Source organism: Xyrauchen texanus, chromosome 25, assembly GCF_025860055.1.
Source record: "Xyrauchen texanus isolate HMW12.3.18 chromosome 25, RBS_HiC_50CHRs, whole genome shotgun sequence".
NCBI classification, from domain to species: Eukaryota; Metazoa; Chordata; class Actinopteri; order Cypriniformes; family Catostomidae; genus Xyrauchen; species Xyrauchen texanus.
The window spans coordinates 33,350,705-33,376,331 of record NC_068300.1 but is presented as its reverse complement, the minus strand read 5'-3'; the positions used below and the strand labels follow the sequence as shown (position 1 = coordinate 33,376,331).

Below are 25,627 nucleotides of genomic sequence, written 5' to 3'. Positions count from 1 at the left end.
TGAGGACATGTGAGGTGTCTATTTCTCAAACTAGAGACTCTGATGTACTTATCCTCTTGTTTAGTTGTACATCTGGCTTTCCACATCTCTTTCTGTCCTTGTTAGAGTCAGTTGTTCTTTGTCTTTGAAGACTGTAGTTACACCTTTGTATGAAATCTTCAGTTCTTTGGCAATTTCAAGCATTGTATAGCCTTCATTCCTCAAAACAATGATTTACTGACAAGTTTCTAGAGAAAGCTGTTTTTTTTTTTGTTGCCATTTTTGACCTACTATTGACCTTCAGACCTGCCAGTCTATTTTATAGAACTCAAAAACAAACACAAAGACAATGTTAAGCTTAATTTATCAAACCAAATAGCTTTCAACTGTGTTTGATATAATTGCAAGTTTTTTTCTAGTACCAAATTAGCAATTTAGCATGATTACTCAAGGATAAGGTGTTGGAGTGATGGCTGCTGAAAATGGGGTCTGTCTAGATTTGATAAAAATTTCATTTTTCAAATAGTGATGGTGCTGTTTTTATCAGTAATGTCCTGACTATACTTTGTGATCAGATGAATGCCACTTTTGTGAATTAAAGTACCAATTTCCTTCCGAAACATCAAAATCTGTACATTTATTCCAAACTTTTGGCCAAATCCAAAACCCTATCTGCCAACAACCAAGAAAAACTGTGTAACTAGGAGCATTGTATGGACCTACAGAGTGGAAATATTCTTCTCAAAATCTTAATGTGTGTTCTGCAAAAGAAAAAAAGTCACAAACATCTGGGATGGCATGAGGGTGAGTAAATGATGAGAGAATTTTTGGATTTGTCCCTTTTAGTAATTATTTTAAACATAAGGGTTGTAAGAGTTTGATTTTCCGATATAGATCGATTTTCAGCTAACAAATACAATGAGTGCTCAACCTCACATACACAAGATATGTGTTCAAAAACAAGCACGATATATCTAAAAATTAGCACCACAATTCCTTCATAGACAAGTCATAAAGGTTTGTTTACCATCCTAAGCGTTTTACGCTGAAGTAATCACTAAAAAGCATTTGCGTCAAGGCCTCAATGTGTCACTGCAGGAAAATGTAATTTTTTCCTGTAAACATTGTTGTCATGATGAGTACATATATCTGATGAGCTATTCAAGAGATTTGATAGATTTGCGCAATGTTGAGTAACTTTCAAGTGAGATTACGAGCAAGCATGTTTGATTGACAGACCGCACGTTCTGTGTATGACGTGTGTGCAGACCGACTGCCACTTTCATAACATCAGCCATGCTCAGATATTTGTTTTTGTAACATCCACTTGCTGTTAAATTCCCTCTCTATCTTGATTCAGCAATGCAGAGAACCAGTAAATCCTCATGAAATTGGACACCTCATAGTTCAGTATTTCTGATGATGATATCATAACATGGGCCGAAAAATGTCATTCAAGGGGATTTATTATAGGATTATATAAATTAGTGCTGAATCTCATGAATTTTAATGCTTTAAAATTATACAATAATTGGGTATAATTTGCTCTTTTTGTTCATTTCAGCACAAGAGCTTTTACAGTTAAGATTTTACTGATGACTGCCAAAGGAATATGTGTAAAGCTTTCTCCAAAGGCCCCATCAGAAGAGATGTTATAGGAGGATACTCGCACTTGACACTTTCTAAATCAAAAATAAAAAACATTCATCTGTGTGTCAAACCTGGCACAGCAACATAGGCTCAATATAAAGTATAAAAAAAATCTACTTTTATTTAGGCTGCTCTTAATCAGAACACTTTAAGTTTGAGATGCCATTTATTTGATAGATATAAAACGGGAGGTAATGCCTCTCTCTTTGGTGTAGGCCCCGTCCGGCAGTCCAAGAGAGTTGTACCCGGAACCGTCATGTCCTGCCGGAGATAGGAGGCAGGGGCGAGGAGCCTACCCCCCTGCGGGACAGGGCTCAACTTGTGGTGGTGGGGAGGTGGAGGTTGCAGTGTTAGCACACCGAAACAGCAATGTGATAGATTGTGAGCGGACTTATAAAGCAATGGCTTACGTGCGATTAGCTAGGAGTTACCCAGCTAATGATGTGATGTACACCTGTTAGTCTTCCCGCTAGAACTACGCTCCACTTCCATTTCTATCGGGAAGACACGCAGGCTTGAGTGAAGTTTGAGATGCCATTTATTTGATAGATGTAAAATGGGAGGTAATGTCTCTCTCTTTGGCGTAGGCCCCATCCGGCAGTCCGAGGGATTTGTACCCGGAACCGTCATGTCCTGCCGGAGATAGGAGGCAGGGGCGAGGAGCCTACCCCCAAAAAGAGAGAAAGTAGTATACTACCCCCAAAAGAGATGATCCAGTTTGGTACGAACCAGGTCTTGTGTTGGGCTTTCATTCTGGAGGAGGAATTAAGAGATGCGAGCGTCAGAATTTGACATGAAATTTGCAATACCTCTGGCGTGGTTGTGTGAAGCCTTTGCGATGGGAAAGCAGTTTTTTTTTTGTTTTTTGTTTTTTCTCCGAGTTTGATTTCATCCCTGTGCATTTCCTCTTTGCCCTCGTTTGTCCTCCTTTGTAATGGCGACGTTGCATGCAGTCTCTTCATTGAAAGACATTTGGTATGAAAACCCTCCGGCGAGGGAAAAGTTGTTTGAGGTATCTTTGCCGAAGGGGACAACATGTGTACAGCCATAAGATAATGGCGACTTTGCGTGCAATCCCTTTGTTGAAAGAAAACATTTGATATGAAAACCCTCCGACGAGGGAAAGTTGTTTGATGGTTATCTTTGCCAGAGTGAACGGCATACATAACGCCATCCGATAATGCCGATGTTGTCGTGCCATACCTTCGTTATGGTGCGAGCTTCCAGCGAGGACGGCTGGTTTGAGCAATACCTATGCGAAGGAGCTGTTCTTGAGATTATGGAAGCCCGGCGAGGGGGACGGGGGGACATGGTTATGTGCTGTCCTTGCGAACGGTGAGCTTGCTTGAATTGAATCATTGTGTAAGTAAGGATGAGCTGTGGAAGAGCCACCAACCACCACCAGATATGCATGAGAACTTATGGCTTATGGGGAGTTGAGTTTGTTTGATGATTTGGGTCAAGTTGACTATTTCAGGTACGATTGGGGAGAGCAGCGGCCGAGCATCTTCATTGTAGATTCCAGTATACCTCGAAGGGTGCCCGTCGAGCTGATCTGTGGAACTCCTGTGAAGCAAGGGAGGGGGTCAGAGACTACGTTGGAAACCCAGGAATGTGTCTGGCTGGGATGATGAAGTTACAGGAAATGCTCTGCCATGTCAGACGTCTCATAGGGGACATGATGGTTCGAGGAGGGCCAGACTTTATTGATTGTAGTAACGACTGCGGAATTGTCACATGACTATGATGCATTTGAGTTTCTGGAGGGAACCCATATGACGCTGGCCGTGATGATGGGTGTGGAATAAGAAAAGTCTATTTTAAACTTTTGTAGATGTAGCTTGCTGTGTCATCGCGGAACGAGGCTGCAGTGGTTCTGGGAATGTATTTCCTATTACTGAACTCAAGCATATATTTTACCCCATATAGGGTAAAGAACCATTTAATTGGAGGGTAGAGGGGAAGGTTGTTTGCTGGACCGAATGATGAAGTGCTGTACGAATGGCGAGGAAGGATTTGAAGCTTGGGTCTCAGTGTCATTTCTTTCTTCCCTCCACTGAGCTGCATCGAGACTGGGATTGTAGATCGAGAACATTTGTTAAATACATTCGATTATGAAATATCTAGCAATGGGATTACTTACAAAGAGAGCGACTGGAGTCTAGGAAGCTATATTGAAGAAAGTATAATTCTGGCCATTCCCCTGTGAACCATGGTCTTAGACGGCAACCCCTGAATCCTATGGAGGGAGCCATGTGCCAGAAATAGGGGAGTGTCATCCGGAGATTCTCGCCAGCCATCATCGATTGGTGGGTAGGAGAGGCCGTCTATGGAATGAGCTAGTGTGAGGAGGCGGAAAAACGGCAGAGTGGCCTGATAGGGCTGGAGATTGCGTTAGGAGACTGTGTTAGGAGACCCAAACTGACCAGAGAACGACGTGAAAATAGACCTGATCCTGTCATGTTTCTTTAGGGGGGAAGCTTGCATGGTTAGAGAATGTGTGTGATGTCTAGAATTCTAGAGATGTGGCTTGTGTGTTTTTTTTTTTGGGGGGTTCTCTCTCTCTCGCTCTCTCTCCCTCTCTATCCCTCCTCCCTCTTATTCCTCGAGCTGGAGCAAAAACGGTGAGAAGAATAATGTCTCAGCTTCATGAGAGTTTAGTTGTTGGCTGCAAAAGGAACATAAGAGTCTTCATGTACTCCCGGCATAGAGCCCTGAAGATGCAGTGGACAGTTTAGTTTTTGAAGCAGGTGTGCCCCAAAACATACAAAAATGTGTGCATGTTTGTGCAAATCATCTTGCACAAGACTGCTTTGTGAATGTGTGTTGATATGAATCGGGATCTTCAAGAATGTGATTCTCGAGCATGGATCAGTTCCGGCTGTTCATGTCCCACCTTTACGACCTGAAGATGCAGTAATCACACTATTACTATTACTAATTGCAGTATTTTGTGAATATTTGCAGATCTCCTTCCGAATGTGCTTAGCTGATTCGACGGCTGATGTGCTAAGTTAACATTGTCTCTGACATATTCCGGAGACCAGATACACGCACGCCTAAACATGTATGGCTGAATTCACAGGTGAAACTGTGATGTCATGCTCCCTCGGAATGCTCACATCATGGGCCCGGTCTTCCTAGTGACTAGGGATGATTAATTGGATTGGAACGCACCCGTTAAGTGATTTGGGCGAAGGTGGCCGCAAAATGGGGGAATCTTACTGAATGAAGTAATGAGAGCCCGTATGATAAGCGTTGACTATGATATGATAAGCGTTGATATGCCTGAGTAATTATCTTAATTCCCCGATGGGGAACGCTCGGGCATGCAGACTGTGAATGACAAGTTAATGAACCTTGACCGAGTTGCCCTCATGAGATTAAGCGATTGCCTGCCATACTATGAGAGTGAATGCGCTGTTGACATGAAATACTGGCTTTTGATGTTTATGCGAATGCGTTATGATGAACAGGCAGCGTTGCAACTTTGTGATGAACAGGTAGCATGGCAAGGTCTAGACCCATGACTAGATCTGAATGCATTTGATGGATATGAAAAAGCCGGCTGCTGCCTGAGCTGATGATTTTGCAGGATTCGCGGGGTGCGCTCCTTCCGCGCCGGGTCATGCAATGCGATTGAGAGAGATCTCCTGAGTGAATGAGATATGGGTGAAGACCGGGTTTGCTGTTTTTTTACTCCCCATGGGTTTGATGTTGGCAGAAGTTGAGATGAAGTGACGACGTAGTTGGAAAGGGAAGGCGGGCTTCCAGAGATGGAGAGGTTGAAACGCGTCTAGTTGCAGTGTTAGCACACCGAAACAGCAATGTGATAGATTGTGAGCGGACTTATAAAGCAATGGCTTACGTGCTATTGGCTAGGAGTTACCCAGCTAATGATGTGATGTACACCTGCTGGTCTTCCCGCTAGAACTACGCTCCACTTCCATTTATGTGGCAAATAAACAAATAAAATCTAGAGCAGTTTTAATTAGAATTGTATGTAAAGATGCTTTAGAATAATGTGTATTGGGAAAAGCACAAATACATTAAAACTATACAAAAAAAATTATTTGACCTTGTATGTTTTTTCTTCTTTGGCATCAAAATCTCAATATTCTCTCTTTGCGCTGTCAAACAAACAAGTGATAGCCTCACTTTACCAATCAGAAATTAGCATGATTAATTGTGATTCAGAGTAATGGCCATCATTGTCAAATCACTGCCAACCATGTTAAAATAAAATTATACATTTTAAATTCTGAATCTATGTACTTATAATGATTGTCCAATTTCTGCCAAACATGTTGAGTGGTCCAAACATCTGCAGCCTGAAACTGAACTTTTGGTCAGAATTTAGGAGTGAGTGCACTTAGCTGCATAGGAAATCTATAGAATGCTCACTTGCTCCCTATTTAGTGAATGACTTAACCCAGTGTGCTGTCTGTCTGCACTGATCTCAGAACAGTTTGAAATGCACCTTATTCTTTATCCAAACCAAAAACACAATGTCTGTGCAGAAGGACGCGGGGTCGCATGAGGTTAAAGCTTCAGTGTAGTCAGATCACTTTTTCTAAAGATTAGCTTGTGAAGCTACAGTTTCAAAGTAGCATCCCCAACACTGATAAGAGCAAATAAATAACTTGTAGTTGTAAGACAAGTAGCAAGGAAGTACCAATCATACTCCTTGAGAACAAGTATGCTAAGCTCCTCTTTTGTACCTCAGTCAACTTGGCTAATTAAGGAAATTTGGTGATTGTACCTCAGGATTAAAGATAGAAAAAAAGCACACCATCTTATTTTCTGTTTCACTCCTAATTTCTTTGTGTCAGCAAGTTTGGAAATGCTTGTCAAGTTAGGGCTAGCTAACAGATATTCAAGCTCCAAGAGGAGTTGTCGGAGATGACAAAGCACAGGCAGGGATTGATCAATGATGAATACAGTTTGATGCATGGTATCGATTGAAACACAAGTGTGTTGCTGTGATTTAGTCTCAGGTATGGTTGATCCAGAGTGGGCTTAGTGCTGGTATTGATTTCTAAGCTACCTGAAGGCTGCTGCCTGCCTGTCTGTGATGCTTTGGGCCTTAGGAATGGAAGGCTGCTTGATCAAAGTCAGTGAGGGTGTTTTGTAATGCAATGCTGGCATGAAGAATGAAACATTCAGCTTTGAGCGAGGATCTCCATTTTCGAATCAGCTCAGTTTAAGGAACCATATGTGGTTTGTGGAGAGGTTTGTCATGCTGTATTGAAGTAGAGTAAATTCGCTGATCATGCAACAACATTTCTACCAAACAACAAACAAAGTACTAACCATATCTGTATTCCATCTTAATCTTAAAGGAATAGTTGACCCAAAAATGTAAATTCTGTCATAATGATGTACTCATCCTTATATATATCATTTTAAAAGTAAAAAATAGGCCCAACAGTGTATGTACCAAGTTGTCTATGCAATTCATGCGGCACATTTCATGTCTCCGAAGGTTTTGGTGAGAAACGAATGAGCAGATTAACTATGTCGGAGCTTGTTCCGGCTACATTCTTGCAAATCTCATCAAAGCCTAAGTGAAACAATGTGCGGTAAGATGTGCCGATGCTATAAAATATGCTGTAAACCTCACTGGTTTGAAATATTACATGAGACATGTGCATACATTTCTGTGGTGTGGAATGTAGCTCTAGGTTCCTTTTAAAGCATGGGCGTTGCTTTGTTTTTAAAGTGATGGCAACTGTTTTTTTTTTTAGGGTGATGTCACAAAGTGGAAAAACTCATGAATATTAATTAGGATATGTGCAGATAATGACAAATAATATTTTACTGTTTAAATATTCATTTTTGATGACAAAATCAAGCTCTCCAATAAATATTTCACACATTTAATTTGATAATTTTATCCCTACATCTAGCACTTTCAGTACTGGGATTTTTTTTGTCAGTGGATATATATGTGGATCAATATACAGTTGAAGTCAGAAGTTTACATACACCTTAGCCAAATACATTTAAACTCAGTTCACAATTCCTGACATTTCATTGTAGAAAACATTCCCTGTCTTAGGTCAGTTAGGATTACTACTTTTATTTCTTTCATCATATTCCCAGTGGGTCAGAAGTTTACATACACTTTGTTAGTATTTGGTAGCATTGCCATTAACTTGGGTCAAACATTTTGGATATCCGTTCACAAACTTCTCACAATAAGTTGCTGGAATTTTGGCCCATTCATCCAGACAGAACAGGTGTAACTGAGTCAGGTTTGTAGGCCTTCTTGCTTGCACACACTTTTTCAGTTATACCCACAAAGTTTCAATCAGATTGAGGTGGCCACTCCAATACCTTGAATTTGTTGTCCTTAAGCCATTTTGTCACTCTCCGGGTTCTCATCAACCCTAAAACTCATGCTCAAGAACTGGAGATGTTTCTTTTGCATTAGACTCTTACCTGATGACTCTTGACCCTGACTCTTACCTATTTAAAAAAATGGTAGGGACAAAATTGGCAAAGGCAAAAAGTGGTAGGGGCATGTCAGATTATGTCAGGTAGGTTCATTTTGTCAGAATAGCTCAAGGAATATTTTTACATCACTTTAATTGTTGTCATTGAGTTGAAAGCATTTTTCAGAAATTATCAGCTCTGAACACTGGATGTGAACTTTAACAGCTCTAAAATCTGAAACATAGTGACATTTGCGGTTATGTAAGTGTGGAAGTGAGTTTATTTTGAGCAAAACACTGAAATGAATAATTTGTTTCTGTTTTGATTTCCTCTTAACTCTTTCCCCGCCAGCGTTTTTAAAAAAAGTTGCCAGCCACCGCTAAATTTTAATGGCCCGCAGAATATTTTCTTCCATGAATATATGAAGATGCTATATATCAAAATAAAGATCTGAGCCTCTGCTTTTAGGCAAAAAAAAAAAACGATTTTATTTTATCTTCATTTGTTCTTTTTTTATTGCCACTTGAACAGAGGTAGGTTTTGTCAAAAACAACATTTCGGACAAAAAGCTGAGAAAAAGGCATTTTTATCAAACAAGTGCTTTAGTATTAGTATGGTGTTCCACTTCACGTTTGAGTCCATCGCAGTCTGTTTCTTTGATCAAAGAGTTGCGTACTCTTTCAAAACATGCGTGCGGGTCTTCCTTACCGTATACCACCTAAAACACGGATACCCGGAAAATTCTGTGTTTGGCGGGGAAGCGTTTTTTCATAAAACCCGGAAAATTCCGTGTTTGGCAGGGAAAGAGTTAAGTGCCATATGAAGTTGATATTTAGCTTAAAACGTAGACCTACTGTATCAAACCCCCAAATTGTTCATTATTAAATACACTGAACCAAATGAAATCTTTATTGTTCACAAAAAGGCTACATTCTTTAGCCAAAGCAATTAGCTGGAAAGGAAGTAGTAATAGAGATGGCAAAATGATCTTCCTCATTTCACAATGAATCTCTGCCCTCTGTGGTGACCATTCGTCACGGTACACCGCTGTCATTTCCTGTTCCCAAATTTGGCAATTGTGCCTTTGTCTTATGCCCCCTCTTGCCCATACAGACACAACAGTTATACCTCAACTCTGTTAGCCGATTGTCTGCAGGCTATGAGTAAGATAGAGCAAAATTAAGAAATCTTTGATCTTTATCAATGCCTCTATCATTCTATCTTTCTGGCTGCTTTGTCTTTGAGATGTCCTCTGTGTTGCACTGTGCTGTAGGTATTTTGAAAAGAAGAGTGAGTATGGCTGTACAGTAGAAGTGCAGCAGAGCTTATTAGAGCTAAGTTGATGGCAACACACACACACACTCACACTCATTTATTCTCCTCTTTCTGTAAATGTATGCATACACACATCTCCTATGTAGCTATATATATCATTTACTTCATTACTGATCCAAGATTTTCCTACTCTGTTAGCAAATTCTTCTCTGTGCCTCTCTAGTGCTTTTACATTAAAGTTGCATAATGAGGAATCAAATATTGCTTGATGTTTTGAAAAAAGAGTTTCAGAACTCAGAATTTGATATGCTGCATACTTTAGCCTGAAGAGTAAAATGCTGGAAAGTCTGCCATAATAATAATAATAATAATAATAATAATAATAATAATAATAATAATAATAATAATAATATTATGTATGTGTAGCACCTACAACTCTGCATATCCTGCCAAAGTATCTCAATTGTGTAAATGAGTGTCTGGAGTTAGTTTAAAAAAAAAAATGACTGTCTGATTCAACAGTAAACCTGCAGCTTGCGAAGAAGTGCAGCACATCAATTTTGACATGCTAAGAAAGCATTTACATAGGAGTCTGAAAGACATAGCAGCAAACAAATTTCCTTTCCCGTTTAGGGTCAGATGATGTCTTCTAGTGCACTTTGGAAGCTCCTAGTTCCAGGTTGGGCTGTCGTTATTTTGACTTCCCTTGCATTTCAGCCATAAAATAGGTATCCAAACCAACAAAAACAAACTATGAACAACTAAAAAAGAAAGCGATTGCCACTTGAAGGCCACCAAAGGATGGAAAATGGTGAACTTGGTGTCCTAGAATCATATTACTATACATGTTACTATACCAAATTTTTTACTAAATGAATATTACTTGGCTCATTGTATATATATCATGGCAGTTTCCTGGTGAAATGAACCCTAGAGGTGCTACAACAACAATGGGTCTCATTAACCATGCGTATTTACGTATTTATGCGTGAAATCTGCGAATGAATGTTTTCATGCTGAAATAATGATTCATCGATAAATTATTATATTTTAAATCAATAAATAAATAGACATTATTCTATTTTTACCAAAAACATTATGACCAACTGAAACTACTAGTAATTCAGTAGTTCACAATTTAATGTAATCCTGCATTGAGGATAGTATAAACATGTTGTCTCGCTGTCCTGGGTGTCCCCACCCTCCCCATGAATGCCGGAAGGCTCAACACCATGTAGAGATATGTAGCTGCTTGTATATGCTTGCTAAGCCCTGTGTAAGATGGGTAGAGGTGACAAAGATGATAGACCAAGCAGAGCCACTAGAGGAGGCAGGGGATAGGAAACTGAGAGGTGCACGATAGGTACATTTACATTTCTGCATTTGGCAGACGCTTTTATCCAAAGCAAATTACAGAGCCCTTATTACAGGGACAATCCCCCTGGAGCAACCTGGAGTTAAGTGCCTTGCTCAAGGATACATTGGTGGTGACTGTGGGGCTTGAACCAGCATCCTTCTGATTACCAGATTACCAGTTATGTGCTTAGACCACTACACCACCACCACTCCATAGGTAGAAAATGAAGAATGAAAATAGGCTGAATTACTGAAGAGACAGTGGCGATTATGGCCTCATGGAAATTAGCTCTTGCAGAAGCTGTTATATGATGGGGGGATCATTACGCCTGAACAAGGGGCCACCCCCACATTTGGGCAGAGTCACCCCAGGCGGAGGCGTGAATCCAATCCTGACCCCGATTATGAACGTTTCGTGATTAGCTGATGAGGGCATGTTGTGCCTTTCTGATGTGGAGACAGTTGGTACAAATATAGCTAAGATATGCGTTGGATGACAAGTGGCCCAGTAAGTGTATTTGGTGCTCGGGAAGGCCTTTGTGGGCTGCTGTGGTTGTGGCACCGTTGCTGAAGAAATGGCTTGAGTATAGTCTGCGAAGAGCAGGTCGCATGGGGATTTAACTTGGGAGAGCTGGATGGAATTCAGCAGGTTGGAAATGCAAATTGAATGTCCTCTTTGTTGATCTGATTAGCGTAAATGATTTACTCGGCTGCGTATCCTGCATCCTACTGACGTAAGAGTCACATGGTGAACGGGTAATCCAAGCCTGCATTTAAATGGCGGATTTATCACATTCGAATGGAATAGCCTCACTGCAGTTTGAACGGGAGAGCCCACAGCCTGGACATGGAGGCTCTCACTGCATTCAAACAGGAGGGTCGTACGATATACGAGAGCATACAAATAATGTGAGAATGGTTTATGCTGTATTTTACTGAGCTCGCTCAGTGCTGCGAGCAGCTGAATCTGCAGGCGGGGGCCTGCACAGCATTTGATGGAAGGACACTTTATTCTTTTGAAAGTGCTATATGCATCAGCTGTATAAAGCTGTAGTGAGCTGTAGCATTGTCAGATGTTGCTGTGGCAAACATTTGGAAAGATGTTTGTAATTAGAGTAGCGGTCGTTTGAAAGGACGTTTGCTTGTTGCATAAATGCCCCTGTGTTCCAAATGGAATAAAATCACACTCCGTAGGGCACATTAAAGGGAGAACAATCGTGATATACATGTTGGATGATGACTTCATATGGAATCACTGAATGGAACATGCCCTAAACCAGCTGCATAGCAAAATAATCAGGCTGACAGGAATCACCTGTGCGGGAGAACCGGATTGAAATATTGGGCACCGTTGGAATGATGATTTAATTAAATAGTTAATGTTTTGTTTCCCTCACGTTCAATTAAAGCTGTAATAGAGCTCAAATGGCATGAAGCCGGAGCAGAGCCCGTTCACAGAGGCAGGCTCATATGACGGACCGATCAGGGTGGAAAGTTTAGATAAGAAAACATGTGAACAGTCGTGGGGAGCTGTTTAACATGTATACAGCGCCGAAGCAGCCAGTTTGCGGAAGCAGCTTCACGCTATGATCTGCTTTGGCAAGTAAAAATAGCACTTAAAGTGGTAGAGGTCAATGCTGCAAAAATAATGAGCTGCTGTGGCAGCTTCTGTTGAATAACAAGATTATTTAGACTGAAGAGTTGTTCTGATGAGGGCGAATGCTTTGCAGCGAAGTAGCATCCGATGATCCAATTCAGTTTGTGGGCAAATGGGTGGGTCAAATGCCGGAAGGCTCAATGCTACATTAGAGGTAAGCAGCTGTTTATATATGCTTGCTCTAGCAGTGTGATTGGTCAGATTGAATTAACTGTCTCCTCCCAACTTTGTTAATGAATCTCCATTTAAAAATCGCATACGGCGTCCATATAAACATGGAAAAACACAGAATTAATGAAATTATACACAATACATATGTATATACCGTATGTATATGAATATATTCACACACATGTATAAAGTAGTCTTATTATATATAGAATCATTTCAAAGCAGCAAAAATACAATAATGATGTGCGTTATAGCTCGAGCTGGGTTCAAGATCTGCACATGCGTGCTCAGTGACAGAGCGCAAAAATGATGTACTATGGCGCTGAATGTGCTTGGATGCAGCTGGTGGAATGCTTCTTAACAGCCTGGAAAAGTTTTGTCAGATGGGTTTAATATGTTGTGTTTGGCACAACATCTCAATGGCACGGTCATTTTCTTTTCTGTATGACAGTGTTTGAAGTGCGCAATTCGTACCGGCAGTAGGCACCTCCATGCATACCTTCAGTTCATCCAACATCTATAGTACGAAGTACATATTATGGTGCTGAAAGTCCTGATATGGAGATGGCTTGGGCATGTTTAATGCAAATGACTAACTTCAGGCATGTGCTCCTTCATTCATTAATATTAGAACGAGGGTTAGAACAAATTCATGTGAGTACTTGTGAAAATTGTTCGTGAAAGCTCCTGAAAGTACGCAAAATCCACACAATTATTTGTGAATGAGACCCAATGTCTTTTTGTTCACTTTCACACAAAGAATAAGGCAGATTAACAAGTTTTCCCCGTCCCTCACACAATGGTACCTTTTGACATCAAAACACTTTTATAGAGTGCATGACTTGTAAGGTGACATTTTAACATTTGCATTATATTCAACTGCATTTACAAACTTGTTCAAATGCCATCGAATTGTGAGGTTTCTCAATCAATGGAATGTTGCACTTGCAAAAGACTTGGGTATGAAACCCGATGAGCACGCAACACGACACTTGAGTGAAAAGTGTTATAGATGCACTACAAATTGATATGATTGCTTCAGCATGTTGCATTGGCTAATGACACTATTGTTTAGGTTAAAAAATGTAATGTAATTTTCATTCTCTCTCTCTCTCTCTCTCTCTCAGATATCTAATACATTAGAAGTCCGATGAGTTAAACCTTTGTTTTCCATTACAGACCACCCTCTCCTTTGCTCTTTTTTTAATATATAATAAAGCACCCAGCTCCGTCTTTCTCCCCTCAACATTTCCGTTTTATTCAACTCATGCCCCACCCGTCTGTCAGCCTCTAATAAAGCTTGTGTCTCAGAGGAATAGAAGTAATGAATACAGCTCTGCTACAGTGGCCTGCAGGGCACCAACCCTGACTCAGCAGAAAGACCTGATCCTTTTTTATGTTCAAGGCGTGCTTGTATTTAAAAGTGATGACAGACTTTCACCTCAACGTAAAAGGTGCATAATAAATTAAAAATCAATGACTCTTCAAGTTTTGCAGAAGGAAATTATTACTGTATTTTACCCTTTTTTTGACTGGTTTATGTGCTGACCATGACACAGTGGTTATTGTTTACACTAATGGAGTGGAGTGGCATTGTGGGAAGGTTTTTGCCCTCTGCTCGAGGATAGTGGAATTGTTGGTGGAAAGATAAGCAGGAAAGCTTCGGTTCTTAAATCCGTTAATGCTTATATGCGTTTCATTTTTCATTGGTTCTCATTTCTCCTCACTCATATTAAACTCTGAAAGCATTGCCATGTGTGCACTTTGCTTACTCCTGAAAGATACTGTACACATGTACATGAACGCAAATGCTTGTACTGTAGATACAGCCGGAAACTCTGTCATGCATCATTAGTTTTTTTAATTTGTCTGAACGCAATTCAAAATAAAACACAAGTATGCGTTGTATTGTCACAGGAGGTTGCACATATATTTTAAGGTAAATCTATCCCCTCTTGAGTATGGAGGTTTTGTTACCACCACAGTAACACAACAATGCATAATAAGCACGTACTACAATGGGACTTTTGGCTTGCAATTTGTTAGCCAAGCATTTACATCTGCATTTGCGTACTTGCAGAGACTACTATTGTGTGTGTGTGTGTGTGTGTGTGTGTGTGTGTGTGTGTGTGTGTGTGTGTGTGTGTGTGTGTGTGTGTGTGTGTGTGTGTGTGTGTGTGTGTGTGTGTGTGTGTGTGTGTGTGTGTGTGTGTGTGTGTGTGTTGCAGGTGAAAAGTGTGGGCATTTTCTGACAGCTCATGCACATTTATACGATCAATGCTTCATACATTCTTGGTTATCTAGTAGCATATAATTTTGATCTTGTATGTTTCTCCACCCACACCTCTACTAACTACTAACCCAACACTACTGCCTGGATGGCCCACACTGGCCTTGGCATTTCACTCAAATTTATGTCTAGGTCACGGGCTAAACAATAAAAGCGTTAACAGTTGATCTTAGACATTGCATAAAGGTGTGCGTAAAGGTGTAGTGGGCTAAAGGACATAATTAGTAATCAGAACGTTGCTGGTTCGATCCTCACAGTCACCACCATTGTGTCCTTGAGTAAGGCACTTAACTCCAGGTTGCTCCAGGAGGATTGTCCCTGTAATAAGTGCACTGTAAGTCCCTTTGGATAAAAGCGTCTGCCAAATGCATAAATGTTTTTTACCGATTTAAAAAAAAAAAAAGATTTTTTCATTAATTGTATTAATATTATACTTTTTCATTAATTTCATGAAATTTATGAATCTGCATTGAAAAAATACAAACCACTAAAATATATCACACTTTTATTGAACGTAAAACACCAAAATTAGACAAATTTATTAAAACTATATTAAATATTATTCTTCATTCAGTTCTGTTAAACTAATTTTACAGATTTTATTAACAATTATCCAAATAATGTAATGTTTTAGAAAACTATTATATGCAAAACAACAGTCAAGTAATGAACTTAGCTAGCATCTTTCAAAAATTCTATATATGCAACAGTAATTTTAATTAAAACAAAAAGGCAGAACACAGAATGGCAGAGGGCCTCTATTCCACATATATAACTATAATATATAATTATATATATAGATCAGTGCTCTATTCTGTTTATGTAAACGTATGTACACTTTAAGTGAACATTATTGTGCAAAACAACAGTGCAAAACAGCAGTAATTGAACTAAATCCAACCTCAACTGTAAACAACAGATGTATCCTCAAGTGAAGAACAAGTGTAATGTAATTGCTATACACATCAGATTGGACCGCTTTCTATTTAACTACAAGTGACAGGTTTCTCTTCAAGAACAAAAGTTGCTAAACGTTCTGACAGGAGCTCATCAAGAACATGAGATGCTGCACTGAACAGTCTCTCACTCTCTGTGCTGGTGCTTGGGCAGATAAATACCTGCGTGCAATCCGCGCAAGCAAAGGAAAGTGGTCTTTGTTTATGCGACCAAGGTAAAGGGGATTGTCGCTTCTGGCGTAGTTCAGCTAGAGACGTCTCAAGTTGTGGTGTAGCTGCGCTAGTTGTGGCACTGCTGTGGATCGGGGCACTTTCCTGTAGAATCTCTTGCTGTACTCTGTATATATATATCTTGAAAGTTCTGCTGAACAAACACTGCAGATCACAAATTTGATGTCCTTATCAGAAATTTTTAAGAATTTCCACACCGCTGACATGATCGGCCTTTGTTTGGCAGCGCCGTGATAAGGGCTAGATCGATCCAGAGTGAAATCAGAGCTCTGAGGGGCGGGGCGAGGAGGTATATATTTTCGGCCTTTTTTCTCTTTCGGCGGAAAACCGAAAGTGCCATTTTCGGCCGAAAATTTTCGGAGGCCGAAATTTCGGTGCATCCCAATGTAAATGTTGTTCTGGGACTAAAATGGTGCAAATCATATTTTTATACCGGCATTTTTTGCAAAATGATTTTAATGTGTTGCAATGTATGTATCGTGGCAGTTTCTTGGTAAAATGTACACTAGAGGTGCTACAACAACTACGACTTTTATTTACTTTCGCACAAATCACAAGTAAAATGTCAGATTATCAGTTCATAAACACTAACTTTTCACCCTGTTCCTAATGCAATGATATCTTATGACATTTAAGCACTTTTACTAGCGCATGACTTGGAGGATGATACATTTGAACATTTGCATTACATAAACAACTACATATAAGCTTGTTTCAGAGTGAATAAATAAAACTGATCAGCTAAACTGATAAGAGTATTGCACTTGTGATGCAGAGGACAATGGTACAAATCCTTAAGAGTACACGAGCCAAAAGCACCACAAATTAACTTGATTGCTTCAAAAATGTGTTTTATGTCCTTTTTTATAACTTTTGTTTTTTAGGCTTAAGGTTTAGGGTAGGGAGGTACAGTAGGCTTTGTTTATGTAAACCTTGAAAGAGCATTAACTTTAAAAACCTTGGACCCCTGGAGTCACGAGTTCGAATCCAGGAAGTGCTAAGTGACTCCAGCTAGGTCTCCTAAGGAACCAAAATGGCCAGGTTGCTAGGGAGAGTAGAGTCACATGGGGTAAGCTCCTTGTGGTCACTATAATGTGGTTCTCGCTCTCGGAATGTCACGTGGTGAGTTGGACGTGGATGCCATGGAGAATAGCGCAAAGCCTCCACATTCGCTATTTCTCTGTTATAACGCACTCAAAAAGTCACGTGATAAGATGCATGGATTGACAAAACGCGTAGGCAACTGAGATTTGTCCTCCACCACCCAGATTGAGGCCAGTCACTACGCCACCATGAGGACATAGAGTGCATTGGAAAAAAAAAAAAAAAAAACTCATCTGTTTGGAAGTTTAGTGTTCTAGTGTCACACATTGGACATTTTCTCCTCGGAACAGCCACAATGTGTGTAATGAACCACGTAATATAATTCTGCGAAAATGTTGCCACAGTGAGGAGCCTTAATATTTGAGGCACAATGAGATTCCTGCAAATTTTGACATCTCACATACAAGCATCCACAATATACTTGGGTTAGACACCATTTTAAATGATCTCTTCATTGTCTCAAAATGTGAATGAAAGCAGAAGTTTGTCATTTCTGTGCCACTAGCATCATTGAATTGCAAAAAGTTGCAACATTTCAAAAAGATTAAAAAAACAACCTTTCTTTGGTTTATAAACAGAGAGTCCTGCCCCCAACCTACCCAAATGGTTGAGCTGATGTTGTTGTGTCAGGCTGGATGGGCAGCTCAGACAAATATATAAACGTTTTGGTAGCACTACAGTGTTACCTTCTTGGGTGAAAATAATGTACAAATGGCTTACCAGTAGTCAGGGGTTGAATTGGGAGTTTTGAGGAGTACCACCACCACAGAATGCATAAACAAACTGATCTGGGAACTGCCTGCATGAAATGGAAATGGAACCTTAACTTAACCCCTGCTTATAGATGACAGCATATTAAGCTGGAATACAATATTTATATATATTTTTTTAAACTACACACATCAGCTAATAGCTTAATTTCCTTAAACACGGCTGTGTCTATTCAGACCTCCTTAACATGCTACCTTCCCTCCATCCATCTCCCCTTTGTAGTCTCAGGCTCTGCTCTGTTTAGACAAGCAGTTAATTATGCTTGTAATAGTGATTGTAGGTAATCAAGTAAGTGAGTAATTAGGTGTCTTTAAGAGTTTAGAAGAGGGGTAAAAAAAAACCTCTTCAGTGCTTCTTGCGAATCTCATGGCAGTTCCTTAACAAGAAAGAGGATGTCAGTCTTTCTCTTTCAGTTTCTTCCTCATTCGCTGAGGATAAGGCTGGGCATACACGGTGTGAGATCTGACACTCGGGAGGTTGTGCACCCCTGCACACGTTACGAGTCATTTTATCTGAAAATCGTAGAGGTGCAATCGAACAATACATGACTTTTATGACCTGCCGAATTCTGGAGCAATCGCATTAATTTTCACTCTATTTATCATTATAAGACAAAGACAGATGAGGACATTGCTTTAATTCCTTGTAGCATGCGATTTAGAACTAAAATAGAAGACTAGCATGGCCAGGGGCTCCATTAGCTGAGAAAAAAAATGGATACTTATTACAAATGCTGTTCAACATTTGACAGATTGAGATTTTGAAGGGAGGTTGTGTGATTTTATGGCTTCATACATCAGTCATAACGTCAGTGTGTTGCTGCCAGTTTCTGTATGAAAATAAAGTGCACAATATGTACAAGATTAAAAATAAAGTGCGGAAAATTCACACTCCGTTATCTGTCAGTTATACTTGGATTTAATTTAAGCACAAACATTACGTTTACTGCAGAATTGTGTTATTTTAGGGGAGTACCTGTATTATTCAGGTTTAGATGTAGGCTACGTCCTTCTCATCTGTGTCACCGCTTGAATGTTGATAGCACACATTCTGAAGAAGATCTGTGAGATCTCGTCCATGTGAATGCGCTTTAAATCCACACACAGCAAAGTTTAAAATTCCTATTAGCGCATCGGTTTATTGACAGGTAGAACTTTCAACCTAGAAGTTCTTTGTTTCACTAAAGACGCACACTTGGAGAGTTAAAAAAAATCTTCGATCACATAGCCACTATTGTGTGCATTTACAATTATAACCAAAGCTATCTCCCCCTAAATGCAGCCCTAGAACTGAAATGAATGCAAGTATGGCGAATAAAAATAGATTATGACGGAAATGTGAAAACTCTGTCCGTCAGATGGATAAAGATTGTTTTCTAGCACAACCCGTATAGCAAATGATTTGTTTGAAGAGCAGAGAACAGCATGACCTTTCTGTAGAATCATTCCCAGTGAAGTAGTCGTGAATATTATTGGGAAAACACAGTTTTAACACAACCATTTTGTCCAAATGTTTAAAAGCTTCATGAACACTCAGTTTACATTGATTGTGTGAGTTGTAACATCTTCTCTTAATTGGTCAATTTCAGGTAGATCGCCAAATCGGCCCAAAGTTTTTAAACATTTGTAAAAATTATCTTGAGTTCGTGAGTTGCTCGTATGCCGCTCGGGTACGCTCATCATTCTCTGACACAATGCGAGCCATGACCACACGAGCAACCATGATTTCCACGAGCAACCACGATCTCTTCTGACTGGAAAATATTGCACGATGTACGCCCGTCTTAAGTGTTTAGATCAGCGCTATTCAACAGATGACCTGTGGGCCACATGCGGCCCTCGAGCGATCGTTTGTGGCCCACAATATGATATCATCATCAGAAATATATTCATCAGCAGCCTATCAAATCAAATCTGTATGAACTATAGTGTCCATTTTCATGAGGATTTACGCTAGTTCTCTACATTGCTGAATCACGTTAGAGAGGGAATTCAATTGCAAGAGCATGTTCTTGCTTCATACAATCGAATTGCATATGTACATGTGCAAGTGGTAATATATGTGTAAGGTAGGGGCATGTACTATAGGGGTACGTACTGTAGGGGTATTATGGAATTAAATATGTGAATTCCATATGTACATGAGATATACTTTTACATTATTGCACTATGTGGGAGTCCTGGGGCAGTTTAATTCTTCATGTGGAAAATGGCCTGAGGGTAAAAACTGTTCTTGTGCCTGGATGTAGAGGTCTTCACGACCTAGGCACTCCTCAGTATAGATGCGCTGGCACACATCCTTCCCAGAATCCTCCCATTGCCTGCTCTGGTATGCCCTGACCAAGGCACCGAACCCAAAAAGACCTGGAAATGTGCTGCCTGGACCCGAACCAGACCTGTTTGATATTTTAAAGCTGGGACCCGGACCTGGCCGGGAGACACAGACCCGAACGACACCGATTTCACAGCTCATTTCTATTAACAAGTTAATTACAAGCTGTGAAAACACAACTTTGTGTCCTACCTAATGTAACGTTTGTAGCCTTCTCCCCTGTGCCTGGCTTTTACGCATATAATCCATCCTCCAAGAAAGTTGGTAAAATACATCCAGGTTTTCTGTGATTCCTCTCTTGCTGATTGAAACAGATTAGCATATTCACTCATTATTTTGGTTTCAAAAGTCCACTTGCTGTCACGGTGACAGATGACAAACGCATTTTGTTTAGAATCAGTTTGCAGATTTTTTTGTATCTTGCATAAGATAACTTCGACTGTTGGCCCTTTTGAGCTATAATAACGATTGCTCGTTCATTGCCACAACTGCTAACATTGCTAATTTGCCACTCTGCCTCTGACATCACTCAGCTTGTTGTGGTTCTTCTCTGTTTTTCACCTTATTCCCGAGCCCGCACTTTCGCACCGTAATTTTACAATGTTGCAAGTTACAACACACACACACAGCACCATCATCAGCGCTGTCTTAAACAGACCCTGGACTCCACAGCAATGGAATGGGGCCCAACCCGGCTGACCATATAAAATGTGTCTCCAAACCTGTACGTGTTCCTGATGGAGGAAACGAGACGTTATGTTGATGTAGTTACACTTGGGGTCGCTCTTGAGAGCCCGAGACGCCTCTGATCTTTGAAAAAAGGCCAATGGGAATTGGCAAGTGGTATTTGCATGCCACTTCCCCGGACATATGTGTATAAAGGAGGGGATGTGCATATCGCTCATTCAGGTTTTGTGCTGAGGAGCAAAGAATAAGGTCCTGGCCATTTCAGCAAGTAGTTCAGCATTGTGGCAGGAGGGACACAACGTCTCGTTCCCTCCATCAGGAACAGAGGTTATGGAAGTAACCAGGAGACCACACCCTGCCCAGAGGAACTCGTCCAGCAAGAACGAGGCAACACCTGAGAGAAGCGATGACTGCGTCTACACACGGCAAGCAAAGTCACTGGAAGCAACGCTCAAAAGGAATTCAAAGGTATTTCTACTCCTGATGACATCATAGTTGAGGTGCGTTCTGATGAGTGCCTCATCCAATAGGAGTTGAGAGTTTGGTCCTTTGGAATTTCACACAGTTGTAAAGTGAGCAAGGCTTCTTGGGATTTGTAGTCGGTTTTGTATTCCCTTTGTTTGATTTTGTTGCGGTTTTTATCAGTAAGATTTATGACTGTTTTTGTGGGCCTCAATCAGGCTTTAAGACTGTGTTAGGCCTGCCAATGTCTTGTATCTGAATACATGAGCCCAACAAACTGTAAAAAAGTAAGTTCACTGTCTCAATGCCTGTGGATATTTTGTTGTGGCATATTTATTCAGTTTTTCTTATTTATTTATTAGTCAAAAATGACTAATGCTGTAGTTCTCCACTTTTTTAACTGCAAACTATTTTTGATTTAGGTGTCAATGTGCTGATTAGAGTGTTGAAACATACTTATTTGGAAAGTCACAAGAACCTGAGAAATACAGGCAGGCAGAGAGGCAAAAAAGAGAGATATTGTACATTGTTGCGTGCTGACTGGGGATGTCATCATAGAGTCTGTTTCACACGTTGTGTTTGTTCTTGTTTTCTGGGCAGAGCTGCTCTCACCTCGTGTATTATGCATGCAGCTGGACATTGTTAGACAGGGAACGTGGCAGTAAATGTGTTTCGATCAGTTCATGTGAGATCCACAAGTGAAAGGAGTCGCCACAGGAACATTTCTGTTTTTTGAGATATAGGAATGGTCACAATGGTTGCTTAATTGACTAGTCATTCAACACATGACTTGTCAGTTAGTAAGGGTCAACTTGTATAGTATCTAGTAGGGGTTGCAAATGTGTGGAATCAGTGCAGTACATACAATTATGCAGATTCGTGTCAGGAGCTTTATGTAATGTTCACATAAACCATCAGAATGAGGAAAAAATGTAATCTCAGTGATTTGGACCGTGGCATGATTATTAGTGCCAGATGGACTGGTTTGAGTATTTCTGTAACTGCTGATCTCCTGGGATTTTCACACACAATAGTCTCTAGAGTTTACACAGAATGGTGTCAAAAACCAAAACATCCAGTGAGCAGTTGTTCTGTGGATGGAATGGCCAGAACGTAAAGCAAATGTTAAAGTGTATCATCATGCATTGTAGTAAAGGTATTTAGAAGTCATAAGCTAGCATTGTGTGAGGAGCTGTGTGAAAATTAAGTGTTTATGAACTGATAACCTGCCATTTTACTCGTAATTTGTATGAAAGTGAAAAAAAGTTGCCGTTGTAGTGCCTCTAGTATTATTTAGCACTTGGAGTTAGGATGGACTTCACTGAAATGAACTGCCACAAGCTGCCAGTCAAACTGTGATGCACCTCACTGACCTCTGCCTTCATCACCTTGGTCAAAGGATGAACTACAGTCTTAAAATGGAATACATAGACAATAAATACATTTCCAAATAAAGCCTTGATCAGCAAAATAACAAAACACAATGCATCTGTGCAATTTAGCAGTTAATTCAGGATGGACTTCAAAGACATTAGTCATTAATCTTACAGTTCATACAAAATCTTTTTGTTTAAACATTGGCCCTTAACACTTACTAACTTAAAACCATGACTTGTACTACACATAATATAACAAATACAAAATAATGAACATTGGCATTATATTCATGTTGTTTAGCCATTTTTCTCTATTAACAAACATCTTATGAAGTTATATATATCCAACAGTTAGTTCCGGTCATCAAATCTGATTGGACGAGAGATGTTCCATGAGCACTGATGGTCTGACAACACCAGCACTCCGACACTTTTCTCTGTGTGTATCACTCTGCTTGTGTTCATGCCGTTCTAAACTAAAGTGTAAGAGCAGTGTAGATCTGTTAAGAGCTATGGTTTGTCTTTTTTTTTACATTACATATGTTAGCCAGCAGGTGGTGGCAAAAGATCATTTTTGTGTCTAATATGAGCCAGCTCTTCATAATCGTGTGATTTACTACTACATTACTAAAGCTAGGAAATAGCTTTAAACGGCTCTAAACTAAGAACTTGAGCATTACGGCTCATCCCAGCTGAGAGACTTCTATAGTGATCGACTCTTGCACACCGGCTGCTGTGAAATAGGGACGCTATTTTTCCACTGAGAAAGCTGACCTTCAGAAAGCTGACACCTCTGCTTGGGTGTGGCACCAGGTGATTGCTCTCTCTCTCTCTCTCTCTCACTCACTCTCTCACACACACACACACACACACACACACACACACACACATCCGTCCATCCTTGTTTATCCAATAACTTGTTCGAAACAGCACAAGCCATGATACTATTTCTGAAGTGACATTTTTTAATTACTAATGGAGGCATGGACACATCATTTATTTTGAACCAGCAATGTCAGATTCTGATCCACCTTGTGCTGTGAAGAGCACTATACAAATAAAAATGACTTGACTTGACCAGGACACTGCTTTGATGCAATAAAAAATAATTGTACAAAAATATCGGTATAGTAATGTGATTCCAAGAAACTAAGTTAGTTAAAATAATAGTCCATCTTTAAAACCCATCTTAAGACCGCTGCATTCTGTTCCATTCTGTTGCACTCCGTCTAGTTGTTTTTGAAAACAAGAACGCATCTTATGTTAACATCCACTAAGAAATATTTCCAATTCTGGATAGGTGAACCCAAAACCAGCCTATAGGGCTTCGATTAGTACGATCAGTGACTATTTGTTCAGAAATCCCACCAAGATGCCATTTTTTTCATAGTTTTGCACTCATGGGTCCTATTTTCCTACATTCTCTGAAGTTAAGATGAGTCCATTTTCTTGGTTTTAATGAACACGAGAGTGGACACTGGCTCAAGATCAGTATTGCATTGCAGTGCAGTTCAGTGATATTTCATGAATCTTTTAGTCCACATAAATGGATAAAAAAGTGATTTTAGAGCTGCAGGGTTGATTTGCCCTCTACAAATCAAATGACTCTGTAAGGCAGGATATTCACATAAAGATGTTTGAATGGCTGCCTGGGGACTGTTGTATAAAATACAGCTGTAATATGCCCAACAATAGGATGGCTGCAAAGTGTGTGTGTGTGTGTGTGTGTGTGTGTGTGTGTGTGTGTGTGTGTGTGTCTGTCTATTGGGCAGCAGATGGTCTGACATGTGTCTGTTACTTGCAAATCAGCACAGATGTTCAAAACGCAATTAGCTCCAACAATAAAACCCCAAAATACATTGGCTACAATACAATTAGGGAAAATCTGATGAAACAATAGTGTAATGTGTGTTATAATCAAACATCTAAATCTCTTTGATTATATTGGGTGTATTTTTTGTGATGGGGGTGGCATGTAAATAATTAATGGTTTGTATTTTGTAGTTTAATACGCTTTTGCTATTTAGTGCTATTTGCTAAAGCAAGCATTACTGTGACTATTGCTCATACTTACTTGGCTCATAAATAGTATTGGTTAGTGGAGACAAGAGAAGAATGAGTTGAATGATGCAGAATAAAAGAGAGCCTGTCACCCCATCATGGAGTGTTCACTTAGACCTACTTTTGCTACATATAGATGTTATCTCTCTCCCATTCTGTCACTATAAAAACTCCATACTAGAGAAGGACTGGAGAGGTGATGGTGTGTGTGTGCTTTCACAGCTCTTTTTGTATGTGTGGACTAACTAGCCACTGCAACTCCCAGTTTGCATATGTATGCGTGTCTTTGTGTGACTTTGCTACCTCTGCATGCGTGCGTGTGTGCATGTGTCCTTGCTTTTATTCTGTGTGTCCTGCTTGATTTATCCTCAGTGGAGGGGCTTTGATGACTCCCTTCTGATCTATTTGGTTGGAAAAATAAGAGAAATTGCACCTTAGTTCTTTACTTGAGTACAAGAGAGGAAAAAATTAGGCACAGATGAGACTGTGCACATAAACACCCACACCCTTCGCATTACTGCTGTTATTGAAACTCATTTACTAATGTATGTTTCGTCCCTTATGCATGGGTGGAATACATTTTATATCCACAGCACGTGACGAGACAAGATTGTGTCTGATTGCAGCCTCTGTGTGTATGCGTATGGTAATGGTTAGCAAGGTATGTTTGGGAATGCAAGAAACATTTGTTAGTTGAGTCTGGTCTTTAGTAGCCAGACTTTTGGCTATCATTAAAAAGTCTGGATCAATTTGTAGCTTAATTGACCAAAAAAACAAACCAAGTCCACCTATACAGAAAAAAAAGGTCTGACCAACAAAATTGCATGCCTCA

At 40.0% G+C, this 25,627-nt stretch overlaps 1 protein-coding gene across 4 annotated transcripts in view; it reads left to right on the top strand.

Moving 5' to 3' along the window:
• Positions 1–25,627, top strand: part of LOC127619191 (extracellular sulfatase Sulf-2-like) — a 246,908-nt gene that overhangs the window by 47,303 nt on the left and 173,978 nt on the right. The window contains exon 1 of one of the 4 annotated variants that reach the window (XM_052091992.1): positions 21,310–21,364. The exons of the other annotated variants lie outside the window; for them this stretch is intronic. The gene's annotated coding sequence lies outside the window, so the exon portion shown is untranslated. Of the gene's footprint in view, positions 1–21,309; positions 21,365–25,627 lie in introns of those variants that run through there. 4 annotated transcript variants of the gene reach the window in all.